A 20094-nucleotide genomic window follows, 5' to 3' on the forward strand; every position below is an offset into this window, starting at 1 on the left:
CATTGTGAAAAATACCTTAAAAATAAAAGAATATGGTACGTGCAAAAGGATAGACATATCAGTCAATGGAATATAATTGAGAGGCCAGAAAAAACCCATTTATCTTTGTCAATCAATTTTTGACAAGGGAATGAAGAACACTCAGTGGGGAAAGTATAACTCTTCAACAAATGCTGCTGGGGAAACTGAATAAACACTTATAGAACAATAAAACTGCACCCCTATCTTACACTATTCACAAAAATTAGCTTGAAATGGATTAAAGACTTAAACATAAGACCTGATGCCATAAAACTCCTAGAAGAAAACAGGGAAGATGGTCCTTCATATCGATCTGGGCAATGATTTTCTGTATATGACACCAAAAGCACAAACAACAAAAGCAAAAATCAAGTGTGACTGCATTGAACTAAAAAACTTCGGCACAGCAAAAGAGACAATGGAAAGGCAACCTACGGAATGGGAGAAAATATTTGCAAACCATATATCTGAAAGGGGTTAATATCCAAAATATATAAAGAACTGGCACAATTCAATAACAACAAAACCCAAAAAATCTGATTAAAAAATGAGCAGAAGATTTGAGTAGATGCTTTTTAAATAAGACATCCAAATGGCCAACAAGTACATGAAAAGGTGCTCAACATCACTAGTCATCAGGTAAATGCAAACCAAAACCACAATGAAATAGCACTGCACACATGTTTGAATGGCTATCATCAAAAAGACAAGCTTTGGCAAAGATGTGGAGAAAAGGGAACACTTGGGCACTGATGGTGGAAATGTAAATTGGTATAGCCACTACAGAAAACAAAAAATTAAAAATACAACTACCTTGTAATCCCACAATCCCACTTCTGGGTATATAGCCAAAGGAAATAGAAATAGGATGCCCAAAAGATATCTGCACTCCCATGTTTATTACAGCGTTATTCACAATAGCCAAGATATGGAAACAACCTAAGTGTCAATCAATGGGTGAATAGATAGAGAAAATGTGGTACATATATGCAATGGAATATTATTCAGCCATGTGAAAGAAGGAAATCCTGCCATTTGCGACAACATGGATGAAACTTGAAGGCATTATGCTACATGAGATAAATCAGACAGAGAAAGATATGTATGATACCACTTATATGTGGAATCTAAAGAAGGTAAACTCAAAAAAGCAGAAAGTAAAATGGTGGTTACCAGGGACTGGGGGCAGGGGTGGAATTGGGGAGATGTTGTTTAAGGGTACAAACCTACAGCTAATAGATAAATCAGTCTTGGATATAATGCACAGCAGAGTAATTATAGACAACAATACTGTATTATAAATTTCAAATTTTCTAAGAGACTAGATCTTAATTGTTCCCACCACAAAAAAGAAATGATGATTATATGATGTGATAGAGGGGTTAGCTAATGCTATGCTGATAATCAAATTGCAATATAAAAATGTATCAAATCAACACATTGTACACCTTAAACTTATATATTATATGTCAATTATATGTCAATTAAAAATGTTTTAATTATTTTTGTATATCTCTTAAGAGATAACAAAATAGAGGCCAATGTCCAGGTTCCCAAAAACTAAGCACAACCAAATTGTTTTCTCTATTGTTGAAATAGTTCACTGTTCCTTGTTTTATGCAGCAAAGTATTTAGCTTGCATTTTCTGCATATGTTTTACTTGAAAAAATATAAATTAAAATTAACTGAAAATATATAAAATAGAATTCACATGCATCAGAATAATATGCTCACACTATGGGAGGTCCATGGAAAAAGGGGCTCACATGTGGAATAGCAGAATCATGGCCCCCATTTCACACTCACTTCTGGGCATATATTTGCTCACTTAATGAAAAAGGTAGGAAATTGCCATCTCTATTTACCTAAAGTTCTCTTCCACTAACTTTCTCAAATACACCAATACACTCCCCACAAGCCAGCTCACCAAGTTAAATGTGATTATAATTAACTTCACTGTCTCCACTTTAGTTCAGAATTTCACAATTGTATTCCCATATTTCTTCAACTGGAATCAAACAACCCAGGCCTAGTGACTCATTTCTATCCTCTGAAGATTAATGGCCAGAGGGAAGATTCTAGGGGCTTTCTGATGAGGAAACCCTGAGCACGTGTGGCATGAAAGTAGAAAGCTGTCACAGCTGTCAGAGCACCACATCAAAAAGAGCTAAAACTGGAGTTCCATAAACTGTCCAGGCCATCCCTCCCCCTCAACTCCAAAACCAGGCCTGCTCAAATCTGCCCACTTCTTTCTTCATCTAACCAACATGGTTTTTAGACAGGATAATCAGGAGCCCACCCTCCCTCCTCTAAGCAGCCTATGGAGTGCGCTCTTGACACCCTTGTTGTGGATGCTGTACACAAAAGAGTGGGCCAAAGGCGTAATGGCCGTGTACATCACAGCAGCCACCATGTCCTGATCCCAAGAGTTCTGGGAAGGAGGCTGGAAGTATAGAGTTGGCGATTCATCACCAAATGGTAGTGCAGAGGGTCACAGATGGCCACGTAGTGATCCAGAGCCATGACAGAAATAACAAGGGTGTCTGTAACTCCAAATGCATAGAAGAAGAAGAACTGGGCCAGGCAGCGGGCAGCAGGAATGGCTGGGTCATGAGTGACCAGATGGGCCAGCAACTGGGGCAGAGTGACTGTGGACAGCCTCATGTCTATCACGGAGACACCACGGAGCAGATAGTACGTAGGTGAGTGGAGCCTGGAGTCCTGGGAGATGAGCAGCACAGGAGTAACGTTTCCCATCATGGTGGTCAGGTAAATAGCCAGGAACAGGAGAAAGAGGACACTGGGGGACACTCTAGCTCTTGAGAACCCAGAAGCAACAAGATGAGAGAATGTGAAGCATTAGGGGCACAGCCCTTGTTGAGTGACAATGAGCCTCCTGAAAGAGAGTTTGAATCAAAAAGCAAGTCATGGGTCCTAGGTTAGGACTCATAACAATTCTAGTTAGTTTATTTATTTTCTTCAAGCTCCTTGAAGACTTAAATTCCACTGAGCACTATGGCCCTTCCTCTAAGTCTATGACTTCACTTCCTGAATTTGTCAGCATTTTCTCCTTTCTGTTATTTCTTTCATGGCTCTGGATCGCTATGTGGCCATCTGTGACCCTCTGCACTACCATTTGGTATGAATTTCTTCCTTTCCATCCACCTTAATGGGTTCTTTTATGTAATCCATATACCCTGATAAAGCCCCTCGTACAGATATAAACCCTTCATTTAATATTTTGTTTTCATCTAACCACTGTTTATCTTCTTCCAGTGGCAAACGTCATGAAAAAATTCCTATACTCACTGTCTCTAGCTCCTCATCTTCTATTCACACTTCATCCCACTGTGGTCCTCATGAGTTATTCCATCTGAACCTGTAAGAAACATAATGTATCATTTAATACTAACACATAAAGAAATGGCTCTTTATAAGTAGCTGGTTTTTGTAGTGAAACTGCTTCTGGTTGTCATGAAATAATTTGTTTTCCCTCTTTGTTTGTTTTTGTTGGTTAACAGCACCATCATTTTCATCCGTTTGATTGACAAAACCGAAAACTTGGGGAAGCTCTCCTTTATCTCCCCATATTCAATCACTCCTTGACTTCTTTTCCCTTATATCCATCCTTTGCTCTCAGTCCTCTAACACTATTTAAGCTTCAGCATCTCTGACCAGTTCTCATTTCATAGCCTAATTACTAGTTTCCTTACTTATCTGACCTGATAGATCTACTATACTTATGCCAGAATAAAATTTCCAACATGTATTTCCCCATTTAAAGAGTCAGCACCTTCAGAATAAAATCCAAATAGCTTGAACTGACTTGAAAGCAACTTTTGTTGTTAGTACTTAACCTATCTAACCAGTCTCATGCTGAGTCACCTACCCAGTATTTTTAAAACTAGCCAGTTTTTTCTTAGTTTTCTGAAAATGCTAAGCTCTCACGTTCCTGTCACTCTTCACATGCTACTTTGAGAACCTCAGCTTCCTGAGATAGGAGGTCTAAATAACACTTTCCCATTCAACACAGATAGGAATTTAGAAAAAATATAATAATCCTCCTTTTAAATGCATAACTGAGCTTTCAAGAATGTTAGGGATAAAATAGGTAACAAATGAGGACCTACCATAAAGCATAGGGAACTATACTCAATATTTTGTTGTGTAAAACACAACATTGTAAATCAACTATACTTCAATTAGGAAAAAGAATGTTAGGGAAATGCAAGGGTTGATAATCAAAGTGGAATTATGAAAAACTAATATCTAAACTATCTATGATGATGTAGATGGTAGTGGTAACAGGTAGGGGGAAGGTGGCATAGTACCAGTCTTTGGAGGCCAGAGGCTAAAGTATTAACCTGCCATGGGGAATAGGACATGGGTGCTTAGGCCTAAATTCAGAACATTCAAAAGATTAAACTTTCAGTGACTGAATATACACACCACTGGCTATAGTTTAAAGAAAACTCATATCTCTCAACCTGCAATACATGGAGGTGAAAATGTCTTCCATGGGACTGCATTATGGGTCTGTATAGCACATGAAATGGATAAAGTTGATGTACAAAACACAAATGATCCTAAAACCTGCAAACTGACAGACTAACATAAAAATCATTCTCAGACTGGTAAAAGCTTTGGGGTATATTATAGAAGCAAACACAAAACTTCTCCTCAAGGAATTGCAGATGTCACACTGTACAGGAATCCCACAAATAAAAACCAACCAAAAAGATGAGCTCACAATTCAAAATTACAAAAACACAAAAAAAATTCATTATGAAGACAATCAGCAATCAACAAATAATAGGATTATCTCCCTCTAAACATCATAAATTAACAAATCTGTTAGGAATTATGTTATGTTTAAAATACTTTGCATCTAAAAGAGTAAATAAAGACTATAAGAAACAAGATATTATAAAAATAAAATATAAAGATAGCCTCATCCATCAGAGGGAAGACAGCAGAAGCAAGAAGAACTACAGAAGCAAGAAGACAGCAGAAGCAAGAACTACATTCCTGCAGCCTGTGGAACAAAAAACACATTCACAGAAAGATAGACAAGATGAAAGCAGAGGGCTACGTACCAAATGAAGGAACAAGATAAAACCCCAGAAAAACAACTAAATTAAGTGGAGATAGGCAAACTTCCAGAAAAAGAATTCAAAATAATGATAGTGAAGATGATCCAGGACCTTGGAAAAAGAATGGAGGCAAAGATCGAGAAGATGCAAGAAATGTTTAACAGAGACCTAGAAGAATTAAAGAACAAACAAACAGAGATGAACAATATGATAACTGAAATGAAAGCTACACTAGAAGGAATCAATAGCAGAATAACTGAGGCAGAAGAACGGAGAAGTGACCTGGAAGACAGAATGGTGGAATTCACTGCTGTGGAACAGAAAAGAAAAAAGAATGAAAAGAAATGAAGACAGCCTAAGAGACCTCTGGGACAACATTAAACACAACAACATTCACATTATAGGGGTCCCAGAAGGAGAAGAGAGAGAGAAAGGACCCAAGAAAATATTTGAAGAGATTATAGTCGAAAATTTCCCTAACATGGGAAAGGAAATAGCCACCCAAGTCCACGTAGCATAGAGAGTCTTGTACAGGATAAACCCAAGGAGAAACACGCCAAGACACATAGTAATCAAATTGGCAAAAATTAAAGACAAAGAAAAATTATTGAAAGCAGCAAGGGAAAAATGACAAATAATACACAAGGGAACTCCCATAAGGTTAACAGCTGATTTCTCAGCAGAAACTCTACAAGCCAGAAGGGAGTGGCATGATATACTTAAAGTGATGAAACGGAAGAACCTACAACCAAGATTACTCTACCCGGCAAGGATCTCATTCAGATTCAGTGGAGAAATCAAAAGCGTTACAGACAAGCAAAAGCTAAGAGAATTCGGCACCACCAAACCAGCTCTACAACAAATGCTAAAGGAACTTCTCTAAGTGGGAAACACAGCACAAAAAAAGGACCTACAAAAACAAATCCAAAACAATTAAGAAAATGGTAATAGGAACAAACATATCGATAATTACCTTAAACGTGAAAGGATTAAATGCTCCAACCAAAAGACACAGGCTTGCTGAATGGATACAAAAACAAGATCCATCTATATGCTGCTACAAGAGACCCACTTCAGACCTAGGGACACATACAGACTGAAAGTGAGAGGATGGAAAAAGATATTCCATGCAAATGGAAATCAAAAGAAAGCTGGAGTAGCAATACTCATATCAGATAAAATAGACTTTAAAATAAAGAATGTTACAAGAGACAAGGAAGGACACTACATAATGATCAAGGGATCAATCCAAGAAGAAGATATAACAATTATAAATATATATGCACCCAACATAGGAGCACCTCAATACATAAGGCAACTGCTAACACCTATAAAAGAGGAAATCGACAATAACACAGTAAAAGTGGGGGACTTTAACACCTCACTTACACCAATGGACAGATCATCCAAACAGAAAATTAATAAGGAAACACAAGCTTTAAATGACATAATAGACCAGATAGATTTAATTGATATTTATGGGACATTCCATCCAAAAACAGCAGATTACACTTTCTTCTCAAGTGGGCATGGAACATTCTCCAGTATAGATCACATCTTGGGTCACAAATAAAGCCTCAGTAAATTTAAGAAAATTGAAATCATATCAAGCATATTTTCTGACCACCATGCTATGAGATTAGAAATCAATTACAGGGAAAAAGACGTAAAAAACACAAACACATGGAGGCTAAACAATACGTTACTAAATAACCAAGAGATCACTGAAGAAATCAAACAGGAAATCAAAAAATACCTAGAGACAAAGGACAATGAAAACATGATGATCCAAAACCTATGGAATGCAGCAAAAGCATTTCTAAGAGGGAAGTTTATAGCTATACAAGCCTACCTCAAGAAACAAGAAAAATCGCAAATAAACAATCTAACCTTACACCTAAAGGAACTAGAGAAAGAAGAACAAACAAAGCCCAAAGTTAGCAGAAGGAAAGAAATCATAAAGATCAGATCAGAAATAAATGAAATAGAAACAAAGAAAACAATACCAAAGATCAATAAAACTAAAAGCTGGTTCTTTGAGAAGAAAAACAAAAGTGATAAACCGTTAGCCAGAGCCATCAAGAAAAAGAGGGAGAGGACTCAAATCAATAAAATTAGAAATGAAAAAGGAGAAGTTACAACAGACACCGCAGAAATACAAAGCATCCTAAGAGACTACTACAAGCAACTCTATGCCAATAAAATGGACAACCTGGAAAAAATGGACAAATTCTTAGAAAGGTATAACCTTCCAAGACTGAACCAGGAAGAAATAGAAAATATGAACAGACCAATCACAAGTAATGAAATTGAAACTGTGATTAAAAATCTTCCAACAAACAAAAGCCCAGGACCAGATGGATTCACAGGTGAATTATATCAAACATTTAAGGAAGAGCTAACACCCATCCTTCTCAAACTCTTCCAAAAAATTGCAGAGGAAGGAACACTCCCAAACTCATTCTATGAGACAACCATCACCCTGATACTAAAACCAGACAAAGGTACTACAAAAAAAGAAAGTTATAAACCAATATGATTGATGAACATAGACGCAAAAATCCTCAACAAAATACTAGTAAACAGAATCCAACAGCATATTAAAAGGATCATACACCATGATCAAGTGGGAGTTATGCCAGGGATGCAAGGATTCTTCAATATATGCAAATCAATCAATGTGATACACCATATTAACAAATTGAAGAATAAACACCATATGATCATCTCAATAGATGCAGAAAAAGCTTTTGACAAAATTGAGCACTGATTTATGATAAAAACTCTCCAGAAAGTGGGCATAGAGGGAACCTACCTCAACATAATAAAGGCCATATACAACAAATCCACAGCAAACATCATTCTCAATGGTGAAAAACTGAAAGCATTTCCTGTAAGATCAGAAACAAGACAAGGATGTCCACTCTCACCACTATGATTCAACAGAGTTTTGGAAGTCTTAGCCACAGCAATCAGAGAAGAAAAAGAAATAAAAGGAATACAAATTGGAAAAGAAGAAGTAAAACTTTCACTGTTTGCAGATGGCATGATACCATACATAGAGAATCCTAAAGATGCCACCAGAAAACTACTAGAGCTAATCAATGAATTTGGTAAAGTTGCAGGATACAAAATTAATGCACAGAAATCTCTTGCATTCCTATACACTAATGATGAAAAATCTGAAAGAGAAATTAAGGAAACTCTCCCATTTACCATTGCAACAAAAAGAATAAAATACCTAGGAATAAACCTACCTAGGGAGACAAAAGTCCTGTATGCAGAAAACTATAAGATGCTGATGAAAGAAATTAAAGATGATACCAACAGATGGAGAGATATACCATGTTCTTGGATTGGAAGAATCAATATTGTGAAAATGACTCTACTACCCAAAGCAATCTGCAGATTCAATACAATCCCTATCAAATTACCAATGGGATTTTTTATGGAACTAGAACAAAAAGTCTTAAAATTTGTATGGAGACACAGAAGACCCCGAATAGCCAAAGCAGTCTTGAGGGAAATAACAGATCTGGAAGAATCAGACTCCCTGACTTCAGACCATACTACAAAGCTACAGTAATCAAGACAATATGGTACTGGCACAAAAACAGAAATATAGATCAATGGAACAAGATAGAAACCCCAGAGATAAGCCCACACACCTACGGTCAACTAATCTATGACAAAGGAGGCAAGGATATACAATGGAGAAAAGACAGTCTCTTCATTAAGTGGTGCTGGGAAAACTGGACAGCTACATGTAAAAGAATGAAATTAGAACACTCCCTAACACCATACACAAAAATAAACTCAAAATGGATTAGAGACCTAAATGTAAGACCAGACACTATAAAACTCTTAGAGGAAAACATAGGAAGAACACTCTTTGACATAAATCACAGCAAGATCTTTTTTGACCCACCTCTTAGAGTAATGTAAATAAAAACAAAAATAAACAAATGGGACCTAATGAAACTTCAAAGCTTTTGCACAGCAAAGGAAACCATAAACAAGACGAAAAGACAACCCTCAGAATGGGAGAAAATATTTGCAAATGAATCAGTGGACAAAGGATTAATCTCCAAAATATATAAACAGCTCATGCAGCTCAATATTAAAAAAAAAAAAAACCCCGATCCAAAAATGGGCAGAGACCTAAATAGACATTTCTCCAAAGAAGACATACAGACGGCCAGAAGCACGTGAAAAGCTGCTCAACATCACTGATTATTAGAGAAATGCAAATCAAAACTACAATGAGGTATCACCTCACACCAGTTAGAATGGGCATCATCAGGAAATCTACAAACAACAAATGCTGGAGAGGGTGTGGAGAAAAGGGAACCCTCTTGCACTGTTGGTGGGACTGTAAATTGATACAGCCACTATGGAGAACAGTATGGAGGTTCCTTAAAAGACTAAAAATAGAATTACCATATGACCCAGCAATCCCACTACTGGGCATATACCCAGAGAAAACCATAATTCAAAAAGACACATGCACCCCAATGTTCATTGCAGCACTATTTACAATAGCCAGGTCATGGTAGCAACCTAAATGCCCATTGACAGATGAATGGATAAAGAAGATGTGGTACATATATACAATGGAATATTACTCAGCCATAAAAGGGAACGAAATTGGGTCATTTGTAGAGACGTGGATGGATCTAGAGACTGTCATACAGAGTGAAGTTGTCAGAAAGAGAAAAACAAATATCGTATATTAACGCATATATGTGGAACCTAGAAAAATGGTACAGATGAACCGGTTTGCAGGGCAGAAATTGAGACACAGATGTAGAGAGCAAACGTATGGACACCAAGGGGGGAAAGACCCAGGGGGTGGGGGTGTGATGAATTGGGCGATTGGGATTGACATGTATACACTGATGTGTATAAAATGGATGATTAATAAGAACCTGCTGTATAAAAAAATAAATAAAATAAAATTCAAAATTCCAAAAAAAAGAAAGGATAAACATTGTACATAGTACTTTAAAAAGACACATTAACAAAAAACAAATAAATAAAAAATAAAATAAAATAAAATATGACAAATTTGGAAAAGACCTAAAAATAATGACTAGAAAATTAAAATATTGACATTCAAATTAAAAACTCAATGGATGGGTTGGACAGTGGCTGAAGAGAGAAACTAGTTCTGAGAAAAATACCCTGAAGACAGTACAAAGTGACCAAGATGTGCAAAGAATAGTTAGGACTTGTGGAAGAAAAAAATGAGGAGATCCAGTACACATCCAGTAAGTCCAAGAAGAAGAATATTGAGAAAACAGAGGAAAGGCAATATTGGAGAGATAAACTAGAGAATTTTCCAGACTAAATGAAAGAAATGAATCCTTAGATTGAAGAATCACACTAACTCCCAAACAAGGCAAATTTTTAAAAATCCATTCATAGACACTATGTTAGGGAAGCTGACAAACAGCAAATACAGAGAAAAGATTAAAATCAACCAGAGAGAAAGGAAAGATTACCAACAAAGGGAAGATAATTAGGCTCTCTGACAGACGATTTCTCAGCAACAAAAGACTCTAGAAAATAAGAAAATATCTTCTAAGCACTGAGAGAGAATACTGAACCCAAATTTTATATCCCTTTAAACTATCCAAAAATAAAAACGTTTTGACGTAGGCAATTCTCTCTTCCATGGAATGTCATCTCATCACCTCAGGGCCCAAATTCAACCCCACAAGCTAATTGGTGAAAGGCTACTCATCTTGAGGGCTCAGTCAAGTTTCATTTCCGTTTCAAGTTTTCATTGAATCCCTGCACAGTTTATCACTAGACAACTTTTCACTCTTCAATTCACTTTGTAACTGCTGTTTTTACCTGTCTCCCAAAGTAGACTGTTAGGACACTTGAATATGTATGTTTACATGTATACACACACAGATGTATATATCCATACACACGTATGTACCTTTATACCTAGCATAGAGCCTGGCAGTTAGTGAGTAGATATTAAATATTTGTTAAATAAATGAAACAGGTTTTCTATTAAAGGGCAATAGGCCTTTAAGTTAATAGCAAAGCTTTTGGAGTCAGACTTACATGGAATGTAACTCCATTTCTGCCACTTATTAGCTATGTGATATTAGACAAGTTATGTTTTCTCATCTGTCAAATAGTAATATAATGGTATCTACCTCAAAAGGTAGTGAAGATTTAAGGAGAAAAATCCCCTGCTAAAACAGTGATTTTGGAAGAAACTGAACCTTGTGGAAGCAAAGCAGGAAGCAACTTTTTTCATATCACTGCTTTTGAAAAATCTGTATTAAGTACTAAAAACCCCAATTCAAATGAATATCAAAACTTTACATCTCAAGTAATTTAAATTTTTCTTCCTTTCCCAAGACGAATACTCTTATTCAGAAACCTGTATTAGGGAAGGAGGGATGTGGCTGACTTCATTACTGCAGCATGTTATCCATCCTACCTCTAAGTTGTCTCTGGCTATTGCAGTGTCAAAGAAAAAAGGAAAGGAAAGGTAAGGTCTCATTGAGTGGTGCCATTGGTACAGATTGCAAATACAGAATCTTTCTCTCGGAGCAACACATGAGCCTACTAGAGAGCACCCACAGGTTATGATTGCTGCATTCTTCCCAGATTCCCAGACAAGACTAATTCAGACACTGGCTGATCTTTTAGATCCCTCCTTCAGGACTGGCATCTGACTGTACCCCTCTAGACTTCATCTTCTAAGATTGCCTCACCTTAACAAGAAGCCTTCTTGGGTGGGATGCCTTTCAAGATGACACAGCTCATGCACCCTCCTTGGATCCAGTTAGCCCAAGGAAAAACCCATACATCTTATTCCAACAAATTCTGGAAATACAGCCTTCTCAAACTGTTCTCCATGCACTCGCGGGAATTGCACCTGGACCCTCCTCAAATGTTCATTAAGGCCTTAAATAATGTTTTTAGATGCATTTTCGTTTCCAAACTTGTTTTCTTAAACTATCTTTTCATTATTGATTTCTAATGTAATAACATTGTAGCCAAATAATTAAATCTCTATGAGATTAGTTCTCTGAAGCTTTTTGAGACTCACATTGTGGCCTAACATGTGGCTAAATGGACCTGTGGAATACAGAAAATGACAGCCCCAAAGCAAACTCACAATTTTTAGAATTGAGATGGCATTCTTGGTGAATGAGGATGGATTATTCACTTAAATATTGTACCATAACTATATACACATATTTTAACTTGTGATATACTCATATTACACAGTATTTGAAAGCAGAACCCCATGCATCAATAAGCTTAAGTCTTCAAGATATCATGTTAACTGAAAACTGCCAGTTCAGGATGTTAGAAAAGTATGACAGATATGAAATTTTAAGACATGAAAATACTGTATTATTTTTGTAAAGCAGATATAATATATATTATGACTACTTTATTTAGGACAGTGGGTACCTTCTTTGGGGAAGGAGGAAGGATAAAGAATAGGATAGAGAAGTAGTTTGGATTTTAATTGTATCAGTAGCAGTTTATTTTTCCAAAATAAGAATTGAAACAAAAAGGGCAAATGTTAAGTTTTGTTAAAGTTGACTATTATGTATATGTGTTTCGTTGTCTTGGTCTCTATATCTACATTATGAAAATTTCCTATTAAAAACATAAACACTTTTTTTCTCGAGGGCAGGAGCCTACTGTGTCCCCCTTTGCCTGGCAAAGCAACAAAGCTATTCTTTTCTACTTCAAAAAAAAAAAAACATAAACAGTAAAGGTAAGGATAACTACTGAAATATAAGAGCATTTTCTTATATTTTCTTTTTTTTTTTTTATAAATTTATTTATTTATTTATGTTTATTTTTGGCTGTGTTGGGTCTTCGTTTCTGTGCGAGGGCTTTCTCCAGTTGCGGCAAGCGGGGGCCACTCTTCATCGCGGTGCGCGGGCCTCTCACTATCGTGGCAGAGCACAGGCTCCAGACGCGCAGGCTCAGTAGTTGTGGCTCACGGGCCTAGTTGCTCCGCGGCATGTGGGATCTTCCCAGACCAGGGCTCAAACCCGTGTCCCCTGCATTGGCAGGCAGATTCTTAACCACTGCGCCACCAGGGAAGCCCCTCTTATATTTTCTTTATTCTTTCATAAGGTTAAGCACACCTTTCTAGCTCAAAATAACATCCACCACAGTTAAGTCAATAACACTCAGCATCAGGACATTCAAGTCATTATACCATGGAGAATCCAAAATTAGGTCACATTTACCTTAGAACGGGGAGAACCAGAGATTTAGCTTCAAAACAATTTTCCGCGGTGTCTAGGCAAGATGGCGGAAGAGTAAGACGCGGAGATCACCTTCCTTCCCACAGATACATTAGAAATACATCTACACGTGGAACTGCTCCTACAGAACACCCACTGAACGCTGGCAGAAGACGTCAGACCTCCCAAAAGGCAAGAAACTCCCCACGTACTTGGGTAGGGCAAAAGAAAACAAAAATAACAGAGGCAAAAGAATAGGGACGGGCCTTGCACCAGTGGGAGGGAACTGTGAAGGAGGAAAGGTTTCCACACACTAGGAAGGCCCTTCGTGGGCGGAGACTGCGGGTGGCGGAGGGGGGAAGCTTCGGAGCCGCGGAGGAGAGCACAGCCGCAGGGGTGCGGAGGGCCAAGCGGAGAGATTCCCGCACAGAGGCTTGGCGCCAAGCAGCACTCACCGGCCTGAGAGGCTTGTCTGCTCACCCGCCGGGGCGGGCGGGGGCTGGGAGCTGAGGCTCGGGCTTCGGTCCGAAGAGGAGAGGACTGGGGTTGGCGGCGTGAATACAGCCTGAAGGGGTTAGCGCACCACAGCTAGCCGGGAGGGAGTCCCGGAATAAGTCTGCAGCTGCCGAAGAGGCAAGAGACTTTTTCTTGCCTCTTTGTTTCGCGGCGCGCAAGGAGAGGGGATTCAAAGCGCCGCCTAAACAAGCTCCAGAGGCGGGCGCGAGCCGCGGCAATCAACGCGGACCCCAGAGACGGGCATGAGACGCTAAGACTGCTGCGGCCTCCACCCAGAAGCCTGTGTGCGAGCATAGGTCACTCTCCACACCGCCCCCCCACCCCGGGAGCCAGTGCAGCCAGCCACGACCAGGCTCCCGTGATCCCGCGACAACTTCCCCGGGAGAACGCACAGCGCGCCTCGGGCTGGTACAACGTCACGCCGGCCTCTGCCGCCGCAGGCTCGCCCCGCCTCCTCCGTACCGCTCCCTCCCCGCGGCCTGAGTGAGCCAGAGCCCCCGAAGCAGCTGCTCCTTTAACCCCGTCCTGTCTGGGCGGGGAACAGACGCCCTCAGGTGACCTACAAGCAGAGGCCGGTCCAAATCCAAAGCTGAACCCTGGGAGCTGTGCGAGCAAAGAAGAGAAAGGGAAATTTCTCCCAGCAGCCTCAGAAGCAGCGGATTAAAACTCCACAAACAACTTGATGTGCCTGCATCTGTTGAATACCTGAATAGACAACGAACCATCCCAAATTCAGGAGGTGGACTTTGGGATCAGGATATATTAATTTTTCCCCTTTTCCTTTTTTTGTGAGTGTATATGTGTATGCTTCTGGGTGAGATTTTGTCTGTATAGCTTTGCTTTCACCATTTGTCCTAGGGTTCGGTCCGTCCGTTTTTTTTTGTTTGTTTGTTTGTTTTACTTAAAAAAATTGTTTTTCTTAATAAGTGTTTTCTTAATAATTTTTTCCTTATTGTCTATTTTTAAAAATTCAAAATATTTTTTTCTTAATAAGTTTTCTAATATTTTTTATTTTAAAAAATTAAAATTTTTTTCTTAATAAATTTTTTCTTAATAATTTTTTCTTATTTTTTATTATACAAAATTGATAAATTTATTATAAAAAATTTTTAAAAAGTTTTTTTCTTAATAAATTTTTTCTTAATAATTTTTTTCTTATTTTTTATTATAATAGCTTTATTTTATTTTATCCTCTTTCTTTCTTTCTTTCTATTTTTTCTCCCTTTTATTCTGAGCCGTGTGGATGAAAGGCACTTGGTGCTCCGGCCAGGCATCAGGGCTGTGCCTCTGAGGTGGGAGAGCCAACTTCAGGACACTAGTCCACAAGAGACCTCCCAGTTCCACGTAATACCAAACAGCGAAAATCTCTCAGAGATCTCCATCTCAACATCAAGACCCAGCTTCACTCAACGACCAGCAAGCTACAGTGCTGGACACCGTATGCCAAACAACTAGCAAGACAGGAACACAGCCCCATCCATTAGCAGAGAGGCTGCCTAAAATCATAATAAGGCCACAGACACCCCAAAACACACCACCAGACGTGGACGTGCCCACCAGAAAGACAAGATCCAACCTCATCCACCAGAACACAGGCACTAGTCCCCTCCACCAGGAAGCCTACACAACCCACTGAACCAACCTTAGCCACTGGGGACAGATACCAAAAACAACGGGAACTATGAACCTGCAGCCTGTGAAAAGGAGACCCCAAACACAGTAAGATAAGCAAAATGAGAAGACAAAAAACCAAACAGCAGGTGAAGGAGCAGGGTCAAAACACACCAGACCTAACAAATGAAGAGGAAATAGGCAGTCTACCTGAAAAATAATTCAGAATAATGATAGTAAAGATGATCCAAATCTTGGAAATAGAATAGACAAAATGCAAGAAACATTTAACAAGGATGTAGAAGAACTAAAGAGGAACCAAGCAACGATGAAAAACACAATAAATGAAATTAAAAATACTCTAGACGGTATCAATAGCAGAATAACTGAGGCAGAAGAACGGATAAGTGACCTGGAAGACAGAATGGTGGAATTCACTGCTGCGGAACAGAATAAAGAAAAAAGAATGAAAAGAACTGAGGACAGTCTCAGAGACCTCTGGGACAACATTAAATGCACCAACATTCGAATTATAGGGGTCCCAGAAGAAGAAGAGGAAAAGAAAGGGACTGAGAAAATATTTGAAGAGATTATAGTTGAAAACTTCCCTAATATGGGAAAGGAAATAGTTAACCAAGTCCTGGAAGCACAGAGAGTCCCATACAGGATAAATCCAAGGAGAAACACGCCAAGACACATATTAATCAAACTATCAAAAATTAAATATAAAGAAAACATATTAAAAGCAGCAAGGGAAAAACAACAAATAACACACAAGGGAATCCCCATAAGGTTAACAGCTGATCTTTCAGCAGAAACTCTGCAAGCCAGAAGGGAGGGGCAGGATATACTTAAAGTGATGAAGGAGAAAAACCTACAACCAAGATTACTCTACCCAGCAAGGATCTCATTCAGATTTGATGGAGAAATTAAAACCTTTACAGAGAAGCAAAAGCTGAGAGAGTTCAGCACCACCAAACCAGCTTTACAACAAATGCTAAAGGAACTTCTCTAGGCAAGAAACACAAGAGAAGGAAAACACCTACAATAACAAACCCAAAACAATTAAGAAAATGGTAATAGGAACATACATATCGATAATTACCTTAAATGTAAATGGATTAAATGCTCCCACCAAAAGACACAGACTGGCTGAATGGATACAAAAACAAGACCCATATATATGCTACAAGAGACCCACTTCAGACCTAGAGACACATACAGACTGAAAGTGAGGGGATGGAAAAAGATATTCCATGCAAATGGAAATCAAAAGAAAGTTGGAGTAGCAATTCTCATATAAGACAAAATAGACTTTAAAATAAAGAATATTACAAGAGACAAAGAAGGACACTATATAATGATCAAGGGATTGATCCAAGAGGAAGGTATAACAATTGTAAATATTTATGCATCCAACATAGGAGCACCTCAATACATAAGGCAAATACTAACAGCCATAAAAGGGGAAATCGACAGTAACACAATCATAGTAGGAGACTTTAACCCCCCACTTTCACCAACGGACAGATCATCCAAAATGAAAATAAATAAGGAAACACAAGCTTTAAATGATACATTAAACAAGATGGACTTAATTGATATTTATAGGACATTCCACCCCAAAACAACAGAATACACATTTTTCTCAAGTGTTCATGGAACATTCTCCAGGATAGATCATATCTTGGGTCACAAATCAAGCCTTGGTAAATTTAAGAAAATTGAAATCGTATCAAGTATCTTTTCCGACCACAACGCTATGAGACTAGATGTCAATTACTGGAAAAAGTCTGTAAAAAATACAAACACATGGAGGCTACACAATACACTACTTAATAAAGAAGTGATCACTGAAGAAATCAATGGGGAAATCAAAAAATACCTAGAAACAAATGACAATGGAGACACGATGACCCAAAACCTATGGGATGCAGCAAAATCAGTTCTAAGAGGGAAGTTTATAGCAATACAAGCCTACAGCAAGAAACAGGAAACATCTCTAATAAACAACCTAACCTTGCACCTAAAGCAATTAGAGAAAGAAGAACAAAAAACCCCCAAAGCTAGCAGAAGGAAAGAAATCATAAAGATCAGATCTGAAATAAATGAAAAAGAAATGAAGGAGACAATAGCAAGGATCAATAAAACTAAAAGCTGGTTCTTTGAGAAGATAAACAAAATTGATAAACCATTAGCCAGACTCATCAAGAGAAAAAGGGAGAAGACTCAAATCAATAGAATTAGAAATGAAAAAGAAGTAACCACTGACACTGCAGAAATACAAACGATCATGAGAGATTACTACAAGCAACTCTATGCCAATAAAATGGACAACCTGGAAGAAATGGACAGATTCTTAGAAATGCACAACCTGCCGAGACTGAACCAGGAAGAAATAGAAAATATGAACAGACCAATCACAAGCACTGAAATTGAAACTATGATTAAAAATCTTCCAACAAACAAAAGCCCAGGACAGATGGCTTCACAGGCAAATTCTATCAGACATTTAGAGAAGAGCTAACACCTATCCTTCTCAAACTCTTCCAAAATATCGCAGAGGGAGGAACACTCCCCAACTCATTCTACGAGGCCACCATCACCCTGATACCAAAACCAGACAAAGATGTCACAAAGAAAGAAAACTACAGGCCAATATCACTGAGGAACATAGATGCAAAAATCCTCAACAAAATACTAGCAAACAGAATCCAACAGCACATTAAAAGGATCATACAGCATGATCAAGTGGGGTTTATTCCAGGAATGCAAGGATTCTTCAATATACGCAAATCAATCAACGTGATACATCATATTAACAAACTGAAGGAGAAAAACCATATGATGATCTCAATAGATGCAGAGAAAGCTTTCGACAAAATTCAACACCCATTTATGATAAAAGCCCTGCAGAAAGTAGACATAGAGGGAACTTTCCTCAACATAATAAAGGCCATATATGACAAACACACAGCCAACATCGTCCTCAATGGTGAAAAATTGAAACCGTTTCCACTAAGATCAGGAACAAGACAAGGTTGCCCACTCTCACCACTATTATTCAACATAGTTTTGGAAGTTTCAGCCACAGCAGTCAGAGAAGAAAAAGAAATAACAGGAATCCAAATCAGAAAAGAAGAAGTAAAGCTGTCACTGTTTGCAGGTGACATGATACTATACATAGAGAATCCTAAAGATGCTACCAGAAAACTACTAGAGCTAATCAATGAATTTGGTAAAGTAACAGGATACAAAATTAATGCCCAGAAATCTCTTGCATTCCTATACACTAAAAATGAAAAATCTGAAAGTGAAATTAAGAAAACACTCCTGTTTACCACTGCAACAAAAAGAATAAAATATCTAGGAATAAACCTACCTAAGGAGACAAAAGACCTGTATGCAGAAAATTATAAGACACCGATGAAAGAAATTAAAGATGATACAAATAGATGGAGAGACATACCATGTTCTTGGATTGGAAGAATCAACATTGTGAAAATGACTCTACTACCCAAAGCAATCTACAGATTCAATGCAATCCCTATCAAACTACCACTGGCATTTTTCACAGAACTAGAACAAAAAATTTCACAATTTGTATGGAAACACAAAAGACCCCGAATAGCCAAAACAATCTTGAAAACGAAAAATGGAGCTGGAGGAATCAGGCTCCCTGACTTCAGACTATATTACAAAGCTACGGTAATCAAGACAGTTTGGTACTGGCACAAAAACAGAAACATAGATCAATGGAACAGGATAGAAAGCCCAGAGATAAACCCATGCACATATGGTCACCTTATCTTTGATAAAGGAGACGAGCATATACAGTGGAGAAAAGACAGCCTCTTCAATAAGTGGTGCTGGGAAAACTGGACAGGTACATGTAAAAGTATGAAATTAGAACACTCCCTGACACCATACACAAAAATAAACTCAAAATGGATTAAAGACCTAAGTGTAAGGCCAGACACTATCAAACTCTTAGAGGAAAACATAGGCAGAACACTCTATGACATAAATCACAGCAAGATCCTTTTTGACCCAGCTCCTAGAGAAATGGAAATAAAAACCAAAATAAATAAATGGGACCTAATGAAACTTAAAAGCTTTTGCACAGCAAAGGAAACCATAAACAAGACGAAAAGACAACCCTCAGAATGGGAGAAAATATTTGCAAATGAAGCAACTGACAAAGGATTAATCTCCAAGATTTACAAGCAGCTCATGCAGCTCAATAACAAAAAAACAAACAACCCAATCCAAAAATGGGCAGAAGACCTAAATAGACATTTCTCCAAAGAAGATATACTGATTGCCAACAGACACATGAAAGAATGCTCAACATCATTAATCATTAGAAAAATGCACATCAAAACTACAATGAAATATCATCTCACACCGGTCAGAATGGCCATCATCAAAAAATCTAGAAACAATAAATGCTGGAGAGGGTGTGGAGAAAATGGAACCCTCTTGCACTTTTGGTGGGAATGTAAGTTGATACAGCCACTATGGAGAACAGTAGGGAGGTTCCTTCAAAAACTAAAAATAGAACTACCATACGACCCAGCAATTGCACTACTGGGCATATACCCTGA

General features: G+C 38.2%; 1 protein-coding gene across 1 annotated transcript in view; it reads right to left on the bottom strand.

Annotated features, from left to right (window-relative positions):
• Window positions 1-16787, bottom strand: part of LOC309633940 (olfactory receptor 1L3-like) — a 91304-nt gene extending 74517 nt beyond the window's left edge. The window contains 3 exon segments of the mRNA XM_082403358.1: window positions 3331-3400; window positions 13364-13415; window positions 13816-16787. The gene's annotated coding sequence lies outside the window, so the exon portion shown is untranslated.
• Between the last annotated feature and the right edge of the window lie 3307 nt (window positions 16788-20094).

Source organism: Balaenoptera borealis (genome assembly GCF_965194805.1).
Source record: "Balaenoptera borealis genome assembly, chromosome: 8".
Classification (NCBI taxonomy): domain Eukaryota; kingdom Metazoa; phylum Chordata; class Mammalia; order Artiodactyla; family Balaenopteridae; genus Balaenoptera; species Balaenoptera borealis.